This window comes from Castanea sativa, chromosome 5, assembly GCF_040712315.1.
Source record: "Castanea sativa cultivar Marrone di Chiusa Pesio chromosome 5, ASM4071231v1".
In the NCBI taxonomy this organism is placed as follows: domain Eukaryota; kingdom Viridiplantae; phylum Streptophyta; class Magnoliopsida; order Fagales; family Fagaceae; genus Castanea; species Castanea sativa.
The window spans coordinates 47,810,703-47,830,405 of NC_134017.1; the positions used below are offsets into that span (position 1 = coordinate 47,810,703).

The 19,703-nt window shown below is 35.9% G+C and overlaps 1 pseudogene; it reads right to left on the reverse strand.

Moving 5' to 3' along the window:
• Window positions 1–1,755: 1,755 nt before the first annotated feature.
• LOC142637298 (beta-galactosidase 15-like) lies at window positions 1,756–18,719 on the reverse strand (annotated as a pseudogene).
• Window positions 18,720–19,703: the final 984 nt, after the last annotated feature.

Genomic DNA, 19,703 nt, shown 5'->3' on the forward strand with positions numbered 1-19,703 from the left:
TTTTTTGATATTACATCATTAAAACTTGTGACAATGGATACTTTTTTTAGATTTATAATATTAAATTTAAACTATGTGAAAACATTTCAAATGGAGGAGAACACATAATAACTTATTAAAACAAAAACACTGTCAAAACAAAAAACCTTTTAGAAATTTGAAGCTAGAGAGATACCATCATATGGAGCATCACACCGCAAGCATAGTTTCCGTCCCTCCTTAATCTCATAATAAACAAAAGCCTTGCATACAAATGGAGAATTACACTCATGTCAATTGCCATTCCACACACACCTCCTCATTTGGCCTTGACCTGACTTTCCCACCACAAGAATTGCGAAGTGGAACCCCATGGCCATGGACATGCTCTATCATATTAGTAATACCAAATATCAAAGTGACGAAACAAACAAAGCATGGATCATGTATTGTTTTATCAATGCATGAGAATAGTGCTACAATATTTTGAAACAATATCTTAGAACTCAACAATGACTAGTCTCGTTTACTTCCAAAACCAATTAGTATTTTAGCTTAATGGTAAAAAAAAATTATCATAGAATGAACGTCATATGTTCAAATTCTATAGTATATACTAAAGCAATAAAAAATAAAACCTTAACGAGCAAACATCGGGCAGCTTGACCTTGCTTGAGTGCAATACAATAAACAAACTGGTTTGGGATAAATTTAGCTTCTCGTACATAACTGGAATGGTTTATGTAAAAAATTGTTAAATCTAATTGAGATTCAACGAGTTGTACACATTTAAAAAAAAAAAAAAACAGGTATGGCTTTGAGAAGGGTTATACTTATTCCCTCCGAAACTTGTCTGACATGTTAGTATTGCCACACACAGCACATCTTAATTTTCAGTTTCACTACCATGATTTAGGTGGCCATAGGTAGTCGTGTTAGGTAATGGTGACAAGCATATGTATAATTGTTTTTTCAAGGGGTGCAACACGAGACTTCTCAAGAAATCACCCATTCTAATACCACTCTCTCGCCCAAATGCGCTAACTTGCAGGGTTCTTTAGCAGAGCTCTGGAGGGATCCAATGTATTAGTGATGGTATAATTTGAAAACATTATTTGCAATATCCTCCACCGAAAGGATTTTTTTTCAGTTTATTAACAATCCGTCCTTCAAATAATAGATGTTAAGCAAAATTCGAAGCTTTTAGTCCCCTTTCGTTTTCCACTTATCATGACACATGTTTTGTGCAAGATTTACAATTGCAAATAAAATGTAGCGGAATCCAAACTTCTGATCTATATAATAAGCAGAAAACTTTACTTCATCCCTAATTAAATTTAAGCTTTTGTACAAAATATATGTACAATATCCACATCCCATCTTTGAAAAATTATTTAATATTTCAAACATAATGTTCACTTCTCAGCGTTCTCACATCACATGCATGGATAGTAAATCCAGGCATAAATTACTTAATGTGCTCAATTATAATGTAAGAGAAGAAAAAGTTAATTGAAATAATAATTACTCCAACAAGAACTATAATGTACTACGCTAGAAAAAAGATAATAGATAACAGAGAAAAGGAAAGAAATTTAACACATAAAATGACCTTAACTAGTTTATTTTGTCTAAGATGAGAAAATTGAACTCCCTAACTAGTAACTACCAAACACAATCACATAATCTATTACCCACCTAAAGTTTAAAAAAAAAATAAATTCAATCTAACACAATCTATTACCCTGGATCTAAATTAAAAAACATGAAGCAAAACTAGCAGATAACCTCCACAGCTAGCCTTTAGAGATTCCACCACATTCTGTCGTTCCAAATATCTCTTCAGAAACCTCAATTAAGCAAGTCTCCTTACCAACACATGCCTACAAAATTAGCACTCAAATTTGGTAAATATATTCATATGAAATAATGAATGGACATATAGTTAAGTACATAAAAGATAACAAATAAACATTTACATTTTGGAGGATTGACAATGCATCTTTTGTCGCTTCACAGCTGCCTTTCTACCTTGTGGATTACCAAAACTACCAAATTTGATTGATGAAATTGGACGACCTTGGCATGCCAATTCCAATGTACTTTTCTCATATGCATTTGCACATACACTTCCAATTGTGATTGTTTGGAAATTAATTAACTAGCGATGGGTTACCACCAGATTCCTCAAACAACACCAATGTGTTTTCACCACCTTGAATTAATGATCGTGGAACATGATACCTACAAAGATATTAAATATTAAAATTGAGAAAAATAAATCAATTTTCAAATCCTCAAAACATTAAAAAAAAAAAAAAAAAAATTCTCACCATCTTTGTGTAGGTTGACCACAATTGGTTAAACATTTGCTGCTATCATATGGACCACGATAATCACAAACTTCAGCATTACAATCATCCTCATCCGCAATATAGCTTGGCCAATGTCTCCCAATATTAAAACCATTAACCCAAGCAAAACCTTTACCCATTCCTTGTAAATCTAAAACTATTGGATCAATGCCTAAAGGAGCTTTAAATGTAGTCTGAAAAGGAAAAGAAGATATAAAAAGTAAAAAATGTAAATAATATAACCAAAAAAAAAAAATTAAATAGTAAACCTTTTAATATATTGTACAATTACCTTATACCAAGTCAAATTCCTATCAATGGGAAATTGTTCGGCTTGCCATTTTGAAGCATAACGTGAATCTGAATTATAAATTTTATGTTCCAACCCATGCAATCCAACCTTGTAAGACCATTTAAATGAAGATAATTTTTTAATAATTATCTCATCTCCTTTTCGTCCCACCAACTCAACAGGTCCAGGAATGCCAGTTTGAATCACATCAAACGTCGACCCATAATTCTGTTTACATTAACATTATGTAAATAAATATACACCAAATATCAAACTTTAATCCATATAATTTCTCAACAAAAAAAAAACTTTAATCCCTATAACATTAAAAAAAAAAAATCAAACTTACTTGTAAAGCGACAGTAACACTGAGCAAAGCAATTCGATTGGATCCTTGATTTAATTTTACCTTTCGCTCAAACATATAACTAAAAACTCCATATTTGGCCCATTCAGATCCTAGTTTCAATCAAATTATAAATAAATAAATAAAACCTAATTAAAATCACAATTGAATCTTTAAATATTTTTTTAAAAAAGTTTAGAATTTAATCATATATTACCAATATCTTGTCCATTGACATATGCATGAAGGATACGTCCGCTACCCTTTACTCTGAGGGACATATTATCACTCCAAATTGGATCATCTTCTTTGATATTCACACTACTAATAAACAAAAATGGGGATTAATAAAAAAATTTAACAATATAAATAAAATAACAAAAAACTAAAATTTAAGTCGATTATTACCTTGTCATGTACCACAGATAATCACTAGCATCATTAGTAGCAGATTTTTTTATCAATGAGTTGATGTGCACTAACATGTCCTTTTCCATGAAGTAGAGTATCATCAAGAATTTCAGGCCTCCATGACTAATTAAAGAGATATAGGTTCGTTCTCAGCTTTGTTTGATTTCTTTACCATCATAGAAGTTTGAGCGTTCACCTGATACAATTATAGAAAAATATATGTTAGTTAATCATAAAAATTAATGCATGTACTATCTCATAATAATAATAATAATAATAATAATAATAATAATAATAATAATAGTAAAACATGTATATTATTGTAGGGCACAAATTACCTTCAAATTCTAAAAATAATTTAATATTAAAAAAGAAGAAACAAAATTACCTTTGTTGTATTATATCCTTCATTTTTACAGTCTAGAAGAATACTAAGCGCATTCTCATCAAAGTTTCTAAAAAATTTAGCATTTACCATCTCAATAACCAACTTTATAACATATAACACATCACTTTATAATATTCTTTACATCAAAATTTCTATTTTTTTAACACTTTATTTATATATTCTTTCTTTATTATTTTTTATTCATTTTTTTTATTATTTCTCACTCTCCCTCTGTCTCTCTGTCCCACTGTCTCTCCATATTTCTCAACCCGGTCTAGAAGCTTCTCCCTCTCTCTGATATTCTGCTCTAAAAACCTCCATGGCCTGAGCTTTTCAAGCTCATCACCTCTAACCACGGCCACAGCCGCAACCACCACCACCAACCACAACCTCAACCCCTAACCACCAAAAAAAAAACCCACGGCACAAACCGCAGCCAAAACCCACCACAAAACCGCCACAAAGCTGCAACCAAAACCCAGCACCCCAACAACCCCGATCTGAACCTCAACCCCAATCTGAACCCACCCACAACCTACATCCGATTTTACAAAACCCACCCATTCATACCCACGACTTAAGGCTTGCGCTGACTTCAACGAGGTGATCTTGCAGGGTGGGCCAAGGCAATCTTGAAGAGTGTGAGGCTGGCGGTGGCTTTGGCAAGGCAGACCGTCACTGTGAGAAAGAGGGAGATGGAGAGCATAGAGAAAGAGGGAGACAGAGAGGCAAAGAGAAAAAGAAAAAGAGACTTGGAGAGAAGGAAAGAAAGAAACATGATAATAAAAAAATAATTTTTTTTACAACCATGCTACAGTGAGCTGTTATTAATAACAGCTCACTGTAGCTGTGTGTCAAAATTTTTGACATTTAAAATCTTTGATGGAGTGTGTTTTTTGGTGTATTGGTGCTAAAATTTAGCTTTTAGTATATTTAGCATCCTTAATGGGAATGCTCTAACAGACCAAGCTGGAACAATAAATTCATTCCCTTCAAAATTGATTGCAGCATCGGTGGTGGCATGGTGTTTGCATTTCCCAAAAAGCAACTTGAAGATTCATTGGTTGCATAAACAGTGGCCTAACATATACAAGAGATATATAATGTCACATTTATATATTTTTTTTTTATACATAATTATAGTTTTTAGTATTGAATAAATTGTATCTTACTGAAGCAGAATTGCCAAAGTCAATGGTATAAACATTCCCATGGCAAGAGTCCTCTCCATTGACTTCAAAATCTCATGCAGTTGTTTCAAATGCCCCCATTTCGGTTGATTTAAATTTCCTGTGATTTTGAAAATAAAAATTACCACCGCTCTTCCTTAGTGCAGTGGTCACTTTACAAGTATAAATACTTGTAGGGCGTGGGGGCAAAGGCCGGAGTTCAAGTCCCTAAGAGGGAGCTTCACACATATATATACTTAGATTAGGCTAAAGTAGGAATTCTATCTTGTATAAAATTAAAAAAAAAAGAATTGAATAATTTTTTTTTAAACTATGTATAAAAAACAAATTCTTATTGAATAATATTTAGTTACCATATTCATCAAGAGGAGCATCATAATCATTTGAAGCGATATTGTAGGGACCACCGGATGTGCGACCAAAATTAGTGCCACCATGATACTAAAGAAAACAACAATTTCCTATCAAAAAAAGAAAAAGAAAACAACAATCATTTTTGGTTGCTATAAACAAGATAAACAAGATAATTAATTGAATTAAGAAATAAATAATAATTCTTTAAAAATAACCATATATAATGATTCTTTAAAAATTAAAAAAATAAATAAAACTAACCATATAATAATGGTTAAATGTGCCTCCATTTTGAAAAAATCGTGCTACAAAAAAAGCAACATCTTCAGCAGTTCTGTGTGGATCTTTGTCACCCCAACTCTTAAACCTATAATTAATTCATAAGGTTTTTTAACTAACTATTTTAATGAATAATATGATTACATGAAAATAATACATAAATAATTCAACTAAAAACAAAGTACAATACTCACCAGCCAGTCCAAATTTTGGGACTATTAGGATTTTTGGGCGTAAATTACTCACAGTAGAATCTATTGCACGTATTGATCTAATAAATGATATACTTAATTAGTAAATTTAAAAAATCACCATATAGTTATTAATAACAAAAATAGAAGCTACTACCATTGGTTGAGGAGCATCACTTTGTTGACACATAACACATGGAACTCCTATATGAAGTGATACTGCCATATTTGCAGACCAATCAATGTATGCTTTTCCAGCATCCCTATAAGATGTCATTATATTTCCATATTCATTCTCAATCTTAAAAAATAAAAATACAAATTTTGTATACTAAATTATCAGATCAACCGAAGATAATTTAGTGTACTAAAAAAGAAAGAGTAATTCTTGCGCCACACCAAAATGCACAACATTGGCCACAACTCGCCCATGTGGCGAGTTGTGGTTAATGTTGTGCCATTTGGTGTGGCACAAGAATTTTTCAAAAAAAAAATCTCTCTCTAGGAGAGCTGTCTTCTACCTAGGCTAGCTAGTGTTTTCACCCAAAACCTATCACTATCACCTCCTTTCACTCCCAATCATATCTTATCCCTCATTACTTCCTTCACATATAGCCGTCTTTTCGCTCAACTAGCGAGTTGTGGCCAATGTTGTGCCTTTTGGTGTGGCACAAGAATTTTTCAAAAAAAAAAAAATTTGTTTCTAGGAGAGCTGTTTTCTACCCAGGCTAGCCAGCGTTTTCACCCACACCTATCACTATCACCTCCTTTCACTCCCAATCATATCTTATCCCCCATTACTTCCTTCACCGACAACCGTCTTTTCACTTAATTACCAACTGCACCCCTTAATTTTTTGTACTTCACCTTTGTATGTACAAGCTATGGACTTCACTAACATCTGAACCTAGCGTGAGTTTGGATAGTGGTGAGAGGCACGTTTTCAGCGTTTGCGTTTTTGGCTGGGTCTCACGGCACTGTTTACGACCTAGTCAAAAACATAAAAATGTGCATACCAATACATTTTTGTGTCCCACGACACTATTCACACATTTAAAATTATTTTGCTATAGTGTTTTTAGTAATAAATTTTCAGTTTTCAGCAAATCCAAACACACCCCTAGTAGTCTTTTCTTTTACCCACGTTTCTTTAGCCTTCCTTTTCCTTTCTTGGTATTTGACTAGTCTCAACCCCCTGTTTTTTTGTTCCTTTTGTTCTTTGTGTGGTCCCTTTTCTCTTTGTTTTTTCTTTTTCTGGTTTCTTTCTGTCTTACTTAAGCTGGGCCCTTGGTGGCTTGTTTCTTTAGCTTTCCTTTTCCTTTCTTGGTATTTGACTAGTCTCAACCCCTTGTTTTTTTGTTCCTTTTGTTCTTTATGTGGTCCCTTTTCTCTTTGTTTTTTCTTTTTCTGGTTTCTTTCTGTGTCTTACTCAAGCTGGGCCCTTGGTGGCCTGTTTTTCTGACTTCATGGGCAACTACTTCACTGCTAGAGAATATCGTTGGACTGAAAGCAGTGATTCAGAAAGTCAGTGCTGAGCTGTTTGCTAACAAAGTAGAATCAGATTTTCAGTCCAGTGAAGGAAAGGAAATACCTTTTGCATGACATGGACCAGTGCTTGAAGCAAACCTAGAAGAAATCAACATGCAATGTGATTTTGGAGCTGCTATGCTATTAGGTTTATTTTGGACTTCGGGAAATTCTCTATCTCACATCTCTAGCACATTATAAACGCTGCATGGAGGATCAGAGGCCATGCTTCTATTATGGGAAGAGATTCTTGTTTCTACCTCATACACTTTGAGATATTGGAAGATCTTAACCACATTTGTAATGAGGAACCTTGGTCAGTAGATGGAGTTCTTTTGGTGCTGGAGAGGTGGAGATAAAATTTAGTGCTCAATAGGCTTCAACTGAATTTTGTCTCACTGTGGGTTCAGTTGCATAGCCTTTCATTAGAGTATTAATACCTTGAGTTGGCAGAAAGGATGGGTTAACTGATTGGTATCTTTGAGCAAGAAACATTCGTTTCATGCGAATCAGAGTTCGTATTGACCCATGGGTGCCAATTTTATCAGGATTCATGATTAGGTTGGATGATGGGTCCATAACATGGATACGATGTAGATACGAAAGGAACTATAAGTTGTGTACCAGGTGTGGTCTGATAGGCCATACCAGAAATTAGTGCACTCAATGCATGGAAGAAATAGAGATGAGCTAGTTTAGACAAAGATGACACATCCAACGCCTACGCCAGGTAGAGTTTGGTTTTGATGCTTTGGAACCACACTTTATCAACGACCTTAGAGGCTTTCACAATAGAAGAAGGCGTTGGACCACCCAAATTCGGTTTGAAAACCTCTATCATCATCACATCCCTCAACGTTATAACCACCACCCTAATGTTTCCAATGAAGAACACCCTTCTCCCCCCCTATCATCTCGAACCCAAGAAGTCAGTCACCAGAACTTTCCTGATCCAGATACACAACCTCACCCCAACACAACCACTCAAACATCTTTTCCACCCTAACCACTCATTGCAACCTGAGATTAAACATGCACACCTAAATTCTGCCATACATTCACTAAAAATTAGGAACAATACCATCCCCCCCCCCACACCTATTAATTCCCATGTATCATCTCCGGACCACCCTTTGCCAAATGGCTAGATCCCTGACCCCCTGACCTCAATTTTATCCTAACACAGAATACAAACCCTAGCCCCATCCCTGTTCAAACTACCCCTGTTCCAACATAAGATAACCTTAGCTCCCAAAACCAAAACCCCAACCAAGCCTATATAAACTCAAACTTCTCCATGTGACCCCTATGGCTTCCTCTAAAATCTTCAGCTCTTAAATGGACTTGGGTTGATGGAGATGGCCCCTTTATCACAACAAGAGAGCTAAGGGACACGCACACTGCTGCCTCATCTGAAACGGAGAGTAGTTCAGCAACAATCACTATGTTCAATCTCGATAGTTTGAATGCTGAAAGACCTGAGGTTAGGCGAGGAGTAACATGGGGCAGAGGACAAATACCTGAGTCACCTGATTCCTTTATTGACTCTCTGGTGCGAAGGGTGTATAGGGGAAGGTTTAGGTTTGAAATAAGGAGCTCGAGTAATAGGCCTCAGTTAGGAAGATCTCAAGATATGTCTAGTGAGATGGCCCATGAAGGTATTGGTATTTCTATGTTGGCAACCGGCCAAGCCACTATTGCACCAAGCCCAACTCAGGAGGTGCATCTTAGCCCAACCCTCAGCTTGGATATAGGTCTGGACAATCTTAACACTATAGACCTGTTCTATCTTGCCCCTAGACCACCATCACCTAACTCTACATGTTCAGACCCCTTATCTCTTTCGTGCCTGCATAATGAAGATTGGTGGGATCCTGCTGTGGGTAACTCTAACTTAACTGAAGCAACAAGAAAGAGATTTAGAGATGAATTTGGAAAGCTTGGAAGAAACATCAGATAATGATTGCTTTGTGGTTTTTGCACAAAGGAAGGTAATTCTGAAATCCTTATAGATTGCACTGATAATGCCTATCTTCAATTTAAACGATATCATGATGTTATTTACCCTACAAATCCAATTAGGCAAAGGGAAACTAGCCTCAAACAGCTTCCCTAGCAGCCATGAGGATTATGAGTAGGAATTGTAAAGGTTTAGGCAAACCCTCTAAAGTTCTGAAATGCAAGAAAAAAGCCCTTGAATTTAAACTCGATGTGATGTTCCTAATGGAAACTAAATTAGAAAAAGAAAGAAGGAAAGCTATTTGGGTTAAATGTGGGTTCTCTGAAGGTTGGGAGGTTCCTAGATAAGGCTTTAGTGGGTGACTATTACTTGCTTGGCACCTTAGACAGAGACTTAGGATAGTGTTTGAGTAAAAAAACCTTGTGCACTTTGATTTAATAGATAACATAGGAACCTCTCTGTCCATCACATTTGTATATGGACACCCCAATTTGTCCAAGAGAGTAGTGTGGCAACAACTCAAAAATTTAAGATCCATAGCTCAACCTAATTGGCTGTGTATTGGTGATTTTAATCAAACCCTTGCGAGTCAAGAAAAACTATCTTTTCAACAAGGCCCAGTCCTGGGAGCTTAGCTACTACAACAAGTTATTAATGAGCTCCATCTTTGTGATTTAAGGGCAACTGGACAGAGATTCACTTGGATGAAAAATAAGGAAGAAAACGACTTTGTTATGGAGAGACTTGATAGGGCCTTTGCCAGCATTGAATGGGTTAAAAATTACCCAAACTATGCTCTTAGGAATTTTCCTATCTACCATTCTGATCATGGACCTATCATACTGGATTTTGAACTCCAGCACCCTTTTAGAAAGAGACCCTTTAGATTTGAGTGTATGTGGATCAACCACCCTAGATGTATGGATATGATCCAGCAGGCATGGAGCTTCCAAATGACTGGATCAAGAGCTGCCTAATCGAGTAGGAAGCTCCGTAACTTAAGAAGGGAAGCTTTTGAATGGAATAGGATAGTTTTTGGGAGAGTGGAAAAGGAGATTAAAGAAAAGAAAGCTTCGTTACAAGAGGTTCAAGACACCATAACAAATTTGGAGGATGTAAGGAGAGAGAGATGTATTAGGGAGGATTTGGAAGATTTGTTAAATAAGGAAGAACAAATGTGGGCTCAGAAGGCAAGATGTGATTGGATTCTTTTGGGTGATAGTAACACAAAATATTTCCAGACAAAAGAGAAGAGCAAGAAGCAAGATTCTGCACATCAAGGATGGAGAAGGGATGTTTATTGATAAACCCGAAGGGATTGAAGAAATTTGGTTAATCACCTTAAACTCTCATATGAAGAGTCAATCTCTAATAGTGTTGATAACATTCTACTTGAATTATAGGCCTTACAAATCCTTGAACTCACAGCTCAACTGTGTTTTGATCTCAATAATCCCATCACAAGCCTTGAGATTGAGGACACTATCTTCCAGCTAGGACCTCACAAAGTGCCAGGTTCTGATCGCATACCTGCCTTCTCCTTTCAGGAATATTAGGGTATTGTCAAAGCTGACATAATCAACAATGTTCAGGCTTTCTTTCATTCAAGTTCACTCTTTAAATCTTTCAATCACACACACATCACTCTTATCCCCAAAAACTCCTTTCCAAAAGATGTTACACATTTTAGGCCTATTAGTATACTGTGTGGGCCTTTTTTGCAAGTGTTGGGCTGGACTGCTTGCTACTACACTAGGCCTAAAGTTTTCCTCTGGGTTGAGGAGTTGAGACCGGTCTGAGAGCAAACCTTCTTGGTCCGGCTTGTGAGCAAACAATGCCCTTTGGTAATCAGATCTTTACGGTAGGCAGAACTATCACGTTAACTGCAGCAGGTAGATACAATAAAAATAATAGGGATTTAAGCAAAATAGTCAGTGGGCCTTAATGAAGGGTGGCCATTTTATACAATAGTATCGAAATAATGAACGTTAAATGGAGAGTCAGGAGTGTATTAAGGAAAACAAATGTCAGCCTGCTGCGATAAGCTGTTCCACAGAGTTTACGTCAGGAAAGGGAGCCACTCCCTCAATGCGACTAATTTCTCTGAGGAGGAAATTAGTTGCTTTGAAGGAACGGGCCTAAGTGACTTAGGTTGAATGAAATTTCTCCCTTTTTATTACCAGAGAGCATGGATTGAAGGGGAGAGGGAGATTAATCCATTTGGTGCATGTCAATCGCTCTATTCCCTCCTTCTCTTTCTTTTTCTCTGTTTCTTTTATCTTTTCTCTTTCTTTCGTTTTTTACACTCTTTTCTTATTCCCCTGTTTTTGGTGATTCTGGCCACTATCCCACAGAAGGTTTTTTTTTTTTTTTTTTTTTTTTTCGTGCACTATAGGGCTTCTTATATAGGGCTAGCTGTGTTTGGCTCTTTACCATTTTAGCTATTAACCGTCTTTTTTTGGCTTGGGTTCCTTTGCCGACCATCACTGACTAGTCAGTCACCCAACTAGTGCCACTCCACCTCAGTCAGAGAAGGCTTTTTCATTTTGTTTGCTCCTTCTGGCATTCTTACCTGCCATGGCGTGCATACTCTCCTTCCCTCTACCTCTCACGGCATGCACCTAGTGGTTCCCACTCAACCTTGCCTCTTTTGGGTCGTATGCCTTCCCAGTAGGACATTGCTTCCAAAAGGGCTTGAGCAGGAAACACAAAAATGAGTTTTTTTCCCTCCCCACCGCCAGACCATACCCCTTTACCTCTGACCCATGACCTCACCATTTCCTGTATTGGCTGGGTACAGGCTGGTGGTGCCTGGGCCTTGCGCGTGCCATGCCTCCATGCTTATTCAAATTCCGCTTGCTGCTCGTCTGTCTGCCGTGGTCTGAATGTCAAACTGCCCAATCTGCTGCTCATTTTTGGCTTCTTTTAGCGTGGGCTGTTTCGCCTGCCTTATCATTTATGGCTTGCATCTTCTAAGGGCTGGGCCATGCTTGTTCATGGGCCATTCCAAACCTTTATTCCCAGCCCTTGTTACTTGCTTCCTACCACACAATTCTGTTATGTCTACCGTGAGGCCTACTTGGCCCAAGCCTGCTGGGCCACTTAGACCTTTTATGTTTATTCTTTCTCTAAGGGCCCAATGATCTCAATGGGCCCTTTGCTACTTGCGGGCTCCCACTGTCCCACCTACTTCCACTTGGACGTCCTCGGCCCGCTTACTCTCTTGGGCGTCCTTGGCCATTTTTCAATTCTATATTTCCCATGGGTTTTTACTAACTTCTTGGGCTTCCTCGGCCCAAGTATTTCTCACCTTTCCCTTGGGGCTCATGGATTTTCCACGGTCCCTTATTACTTGCACTACTTTGGGTCTGCTGTAGCAGCCGTGACCCATTCTCACTTTTTTCACATCCATACAGCCCATGGGTTTGTTGTTACTTTCTTCAGGGCCTTTTTAGGCCCACCTACTTCCTTAAGATCCATTTACTTGCCTTTTAGACCCACTATCCGTTATTCCTGCCACTTGCTTAATGGCATTTCCATAATATTTTCTTTTGTCCATGACTTTGAGACTTCCTCCCTATTGGGCTCACAAAAAATGAGCATCTACATATATGTAATGTAATCTACAAAGTCATTTCAAAACTTTTAGTTAATAGACTCAAGCCTATTATGGATGGCATCATAATCCCTTTCCAAAATTCTTTTATTCAAGGAAGAAATATCACTAACAACATCCTCATTGCTCATGTGATCCTAGATGCCCTTAGGAAGAAAAAGAGTAGGAAAAATTGTTTTGGTACTCTAAAGATATACATGAGTAAAACTTATGATAGGGTAAATTGGAACTTCCTAAAAGTTGTCCTTCTTGCCATGAAATTTGATGCTAAATGGATAAATTGCATAATGGAGTGTGTCACTTTTATCCATTACACTCTTTTAGTCAATGGCAGCTTGACAAAGTCTTTCAAACCTGCTAGAGGCCTTAGGCAAGGACACCCTTTATCTCCATACATTTTCCTTTTGTGTGCAAACGTTTAGTCATTGGCACTTCTACAAGCATAACACACAATACTGATCAAAGGGGTTAAAATTGGTAGAAATGGGAGTACTTTCACTCACTTGCTTTTTGCTGATGACTCCCTTCTCTTCTTCAAAAAAGATAAAAAACCCCTTGAAAATTTGCAGAAAACTCTAGATTGGTACTGTTCCTTATTTGGACAATGCATAAATCTAGCCAAATCAGACCTATATTGCTCTCCTAACATGCCTAAAGAAGATCAGTAGTCTTTAGCTAGGTCCTTTCACGTAAATCTTGTTCCTAAACCTAGCAAATACCTTGGTCTAAACTTCAAATTAAGAGGTAATAGTGTTGCTGATTTCCAATTCTTATTTGAAAAACTAAACTCCAAACTTCAAGGGTGGAAGGCAAAATTGTTATCCTAGGCTGATAGGTCAACCCTTATCTCATCTATCCTACAAACCCTACCTCTGTACACATTTTCACGTTTTAAGGTTCCTGAAACTACTTGTAAAAAAATGGACTTTATTGTAACATCCTTCTGGTCGGATCATGAGCATGGTGAGAGGAAGATGCATTTGCTTAGTTGGGACAAAATCTGCCAATCTAAGAGTAGAGGAGGACTTGGGTTTAAGAAATTTAACCTCAATGAACCAAGCCATGTTGGCTAAACAGTTTTGGAAGATTAACCACAACCCAAACTCTCTACTTGCTAGAACTTTAAAAGCAAAATTCTATCCCAGCTGCTCCTTACGGGAATACATACCTAAATCACACCATCCTTGGTTTTGGAGAAGCATCATTAAACAAGAAAATCCCAAACTTAGAGAAGGGAGATGGTGGATTGGTAAGGGACATGATATTCCATTGACACACCAAGATTGGTTCAAAAGTTCTTCTCAAAACCTGAATAGGTTTAGGCTCCTCAATGGTATTGTAGTTGACCTTATTGATCAAAGTACCAACAATTGGAAAACTGACTTGGAATGTGTTTGGATAGTGCGTCCATGTCCACGTCCAGCGTCTGGGCTCCCTTTTTTTTTTTCAGCGTGTTTGTCACTGTTCATTGGCCATGAACAGTGATTTTAGGCCAATGAACAGTAATTTTTGGCATGAACAGTACTTTTTACACATTTAAAAATTATTTTGCTACAGTATTTTCAGTTTTCAGTTTTCAGCAATAAGTTCTATCCAAACACACTCTTGATTTGAGCCCTGTATCCCTACCCTCAATGGTCTGATATTCTAAACATTCCTTTGTCTAAGACTGGCTCTGTTAGTGATAGACTGACTTGGAAACACTTTAGCACTGGTGGGTTCAAAGTCAAGACAGCATACAATTTGATATCTACAGACACATTTCTTTCTATCCACAGCTTGTCTAGACCATTGCCTAACCAAGAAGGTTTTTAAAACAAGATCTGGAAGGTTAAAGTGCCCCCAAAGAATCTGCAACTTTGTTTGGAGATTGATGCAGCATAGCCTACCCACAATGCTCATCTTAAAAAATAGGGGTATCCTAATCCAAAGTAACTGTCACTTATGTGATGCAGATGAAGAATCCACTTCACATTTATTTCTGCAATGCCCTTTTGCTAGAGCTTGTTGGCATGGCTTAACTCTAGCTGTTCATTCATTGGGTTTTCCAAAATATTTTAGTGCAGCAATGGATTCAAAGTCTGCTAAGTAGGTACAATATAATGGAAGATGAAGCTATGTGATACTTGCAAGGGATTTTCACCACTCTATGGGCAATATGGAAGCATAGGAACCTGATTATCCATGAAGGTAAAATACCAAATCCAATGGAAGTGGTATTAATTGCTCAAAACTTGTTTTGCAGGTATAAAGAGTCCTTTACTAGCAATCCAGTCACCAGACAGTGCAGAAGACCAATCCCAGAGCCAACCTCAGATGCAGGACAATGCCACTTGATCATTAAAATTGCATGAGTAAGGAGGAAAAAAGCTAGGAGGAATGCGTATACTTTTGAGGCAAAGAATGTGCAGGGAGATATCTTGTTTTGGGGAGTTGCTAGCGACACAGCAAAAACGGCTTATGGGGCCACTCTGGAAGCTAAGGTGGAGGCTGCTCTCAAGGCCAAACACTATGGTTTCCAACGCATTTTGATCCTTAGTACATGCAGAAGGTTTACCCAAGTTTTGAATAGGAAGAAAGTTCCTGATTGGCAAGAAATGACTTTTTTGGCTGATATAAGTCACTTATAGATGGGTGGATTAACTTCTAAGTTGTACTTAGTCCCTAATGTAGTTGTAGAGCAAGTTTTGTCTGTAGCTTATACGGCAATAAGATTGCCTTGCACCAATGCTGGCATAACTCCTCTCTTTTGCAATGTGTATAGCTTTGGTTATCTCCCTATAATGGTATCAAAAAATTGAAGAGGAAAAATAGAGATGTATATTGTAAATATTTTGATCACATGACTCGAAAAACTAATAAATAGCTAAAGACAAATATATACCTAAGAAAGAATAATAGGACCTCCTTGTGATGCAAAAAGCTTCTCTTTTTTAACCATATTAACTATCATGGTTGTAAAATTTTGCATCTCATTCTATTTAAAACAAAAGAAAAAGATATATATTAGAAAGTATATACAAATTAAATTAATTATAACAACAACACAATGAAAATTATAGAAATTACCATAAATACACTATTTACGGTCCGAAGCTCAATCCCAAGCATACTATGCAACCAAACAGACAATCCTTTGGAAAACTATTAAACAATCACTTTCGTATTATTTGATTATTACATGAATTTCAGCCACACAAAGAAAAAGAGAGATTATTATAGGACAAAATTTAGTTACAAAATTAGTTGTATCTTAAGACTTCAATTTTATTCAATATCTTTTTATTAAAGGTAAATTTTGACAAATCTACCATTGGATTACATCTTCTTCTTATATCCTTCATGCTTGTAAAATTACTAAAAAATTAAAGATTAATAGCTATGCCATCAATAAATTATTTAAATTGCAAGTTTTTGTAGTTTAAAATCATGCATAAAACATAAGCTTTTAGATCATATAGTAAATAATATTAAATTGACACAAAATTTAACATGTGTATTAAGAGTGTAAAGAATATGCAATTCAACGGTTAGATTTTCAAAATATGAAGTAATGTTTATTTTATTGAGTAAGGTTATAATCTTAGGCTACAACTAATTTTATAACTAAATTTTGTCCATTATTATATGATGTCAAAAAAAGAATTTACCCATAATTCCATTCAACACAAACATAATGGCCATGCGAAGAAAAGTATAGAGTCTTTCATCTTGAATGGTTTTGAGAAACCGTATAAGATCAAGGTTATCCATAAAATCATACTGGCAACGTGTTGGCTCATGGACATTCCAAAACTCTTAAGTTTCAATCACATCTAATCCACCTTCTTTTGCCTTCCTTATTAGATCGGGCCACATCTAAAAATCACAAATAAAGTAAACATTAGAATCGTAATCTTTACAATTTTACCAAGTTATTCGTAGCTACAAAAATCCTACTTTCAAAAGAAGAAACATGTCCTAAAGCAATTAAATGAATGTATCATCATAATCTTTTTTTTTTTTTTTGGATTGAAATTTGTTGTTTTTGGTATATACATGATTTAAACCCTAAATTTCTTATTTAACAATAAAAAGGTTTTATTAGTTGAGTTAAAAGCGATGTCTATAGGGTAATTAATTCGTTAAAAATTTTGCGAAAACAAACCAAAAACTAAAAATTCACAAGAATATTATTAATATTAGTTGTATGATCATATCAACAGTTTATAATAAAAAACAAAAACTTTTTATCAATAGAATAATACAGCTGGAGTGCTTCGAGGGTAATGAATTGAGCCAGAAATCAACACCCTACGTGCACCGTCAATTGTAATTGCTCTTCCATCATGAGAAAGTTCGAGGCCAGAAGTGCAAAGAGTGAGGATGAAAAAACAAAAGAAAATCCCAAAGCATACTTTTCCTAAAGCAGCCATGTTGCTGTGAACGTTCGGAAAAAAAAAGAAAAAAGAATCATACTCTATGACTGAATTCATGAATCAGTCCTAATATCTATAGTGGCCAAAAAATCTCATATTAACAGAAGAATCATAGTATATAACAAGTCTTTTGGTGAACAAAGCATAGTATAATCAAATTTATCCATAAAGTTTAGGATGACGTCAATACTCATCAAAAACACAGAGGACGTAAACAAATCCTCCTAAATCTCTCCAACAAATTTCAATCACGGTAACTTTAATATACAGAATTTTAACTACCGAAGAACTTTGGTAGTCCTACAATTTTTTGCACATCATTTTTAAAGTGAGAGTAGGATGGTTTTTTCGAATTTCAAATCAAGCCACTTGCTTTGATTTTTCCCCAATGGAAACCCCATGTGAAAATTTCCCATTGAAGAATCCTTCAGCAAATTTGTAATGTGAAACTTTAATTTTTATGTATTTATTTATTTTATAGAAAATTTGATTTCATGGGCTCATTCTGGTTTTTCTTTATGTTGTAATTGATTGGCGCAATGTACCTGGTCATTTCATGCAGTTTTGCCATCTGCAATGGATGTCTTATATTTTTTGTGTATAGTCTTTTAATGTAGGTAAATATGTTAAAGATTTTTTTTTATTTTTTTACCAAGTAGTGATAGATTATTCTGGTCTAGATGCAAATGTGAAAACATTGTATATTTATAGTTTCTCGTTAGTGAAATTGTATCAATTCAAAGTGTTGTGTTGTTTTGTTGGTAAATACTGACATTATTTGTAGTTCTCAAATCATAAGTTGCATGCTGAGGTTTTAACTTACAGCAAATTGAGGCTTATGATAGCAGTGAGGTTGAGGTAGGTTTTATGATCAAATCTTAGAAAGTATAATAGCGTAAGCAAGAGTTTTGTATTTTATATATATACACTCCTCAAGGATTAAACAGTTTGCTAAACTCATAGTTGAGTTTTTACATCACATTGGGTGGGTTCCTTTTTTTTTCTATTGGACATGATCCTAATTCATAATATGAGGATGACTCCACTATCCCAACTCCTTTTCTAGTCAATTCCCAAATATTTTATTTGTGAATCCCACTCTATTTCTCTCTCATAGAAAACACACGTTAAAGAGAAATATGTTAGCACGAAAATCAAATTACTCATGAATTTTTTAATTATGCTTTGGGAAAGATAGTCCATACTGAAAAGATTATGGTGTGCACTAGGTCTACTGCGATTGCCTCAGTTGGGTAAACTGGCGATTGCATATTATTTTCCTTAGGACCCGAGCTGTTGTAGTAGACATCTCATTCACTCTGTATGAAGTATATGGTTCAGGCACTAAATTCTTTTTGATGCCATCCACTGTACTTCGAGGTGGATGTAGCTGTTTATCAATTGTATTCTTGGTTAGGTTGGTTTAGGCCTTAGTTATTAGAAAACGTTTCCTTGTCTGAATAGGAGCAAGTAATTTAGAGAGTTTATGTTTTTCTTGTTAACTTTGCTAATGAAAATGCGGATTTCCGAGTGAGTATGCCACAGGTTTAGTAGCAACAAAATTGCAGCTACATTTGCACCATACGATTAAAATTCATTACTCTTAAGTTCTGTACCTCTTATTCAATAATTACGATTCCCAAATAATTTTCATTGTGGGCATGAGCATAAGCTGCTTAACCCGTCCTAGGTGAGTGCCCTTACTACCCAACAACTATTTCTGGTGGGTGACGTCATTTGCGCGTAAGTTTTACTGGCTAGAGGGGCGAGTCCAAACCTGCATTATCAAAAAATAAAAAAGGGTTCCCAAATAATTTGAAAAGTTATCTATTTGATGAATAATCTCTCTCTCTCTCTCTCTCTCTCTCTCTAATATATATATATATATATATATATATATATATATAACTGATGCCTCTAACTTTTGGTTGACCTCTCCACAATTTTACACATTAGTATTACTTAAATAAATATTATAATTAATTAATGAAAAAAAAACCCTAATGTAAGTTAGACTTCTAGCCAAATACAATAACACTCTCCCATCACCTCTACTGCCCTGTTTAAGAACCACTTGTTATTAGAAAAAGTAATTTGCAAAATGCCCCATGTTCTCCCCCTCTCCTCAGTGCATTTCTTACTTTTCCCTCAACTAGTCTCAATACAAGTATTAGTCTTAGTTGGGTTCAGATACCACTCACTTATAAAAATGATAATAATAACGATCGATTTCTCGCCAATTCATTTACTATGCTCTCTCAGCAACCTCATGGATCACAAATCATTCTGATATTTAATTCTTTTAATTTCTTTGCCAAAAAAAGCAGTTTGTAAAATAGATTCATTTCTTTATCTCTTTATAGCCAAAGAAATGCCAATCCATGTCTTAGATTTTGGG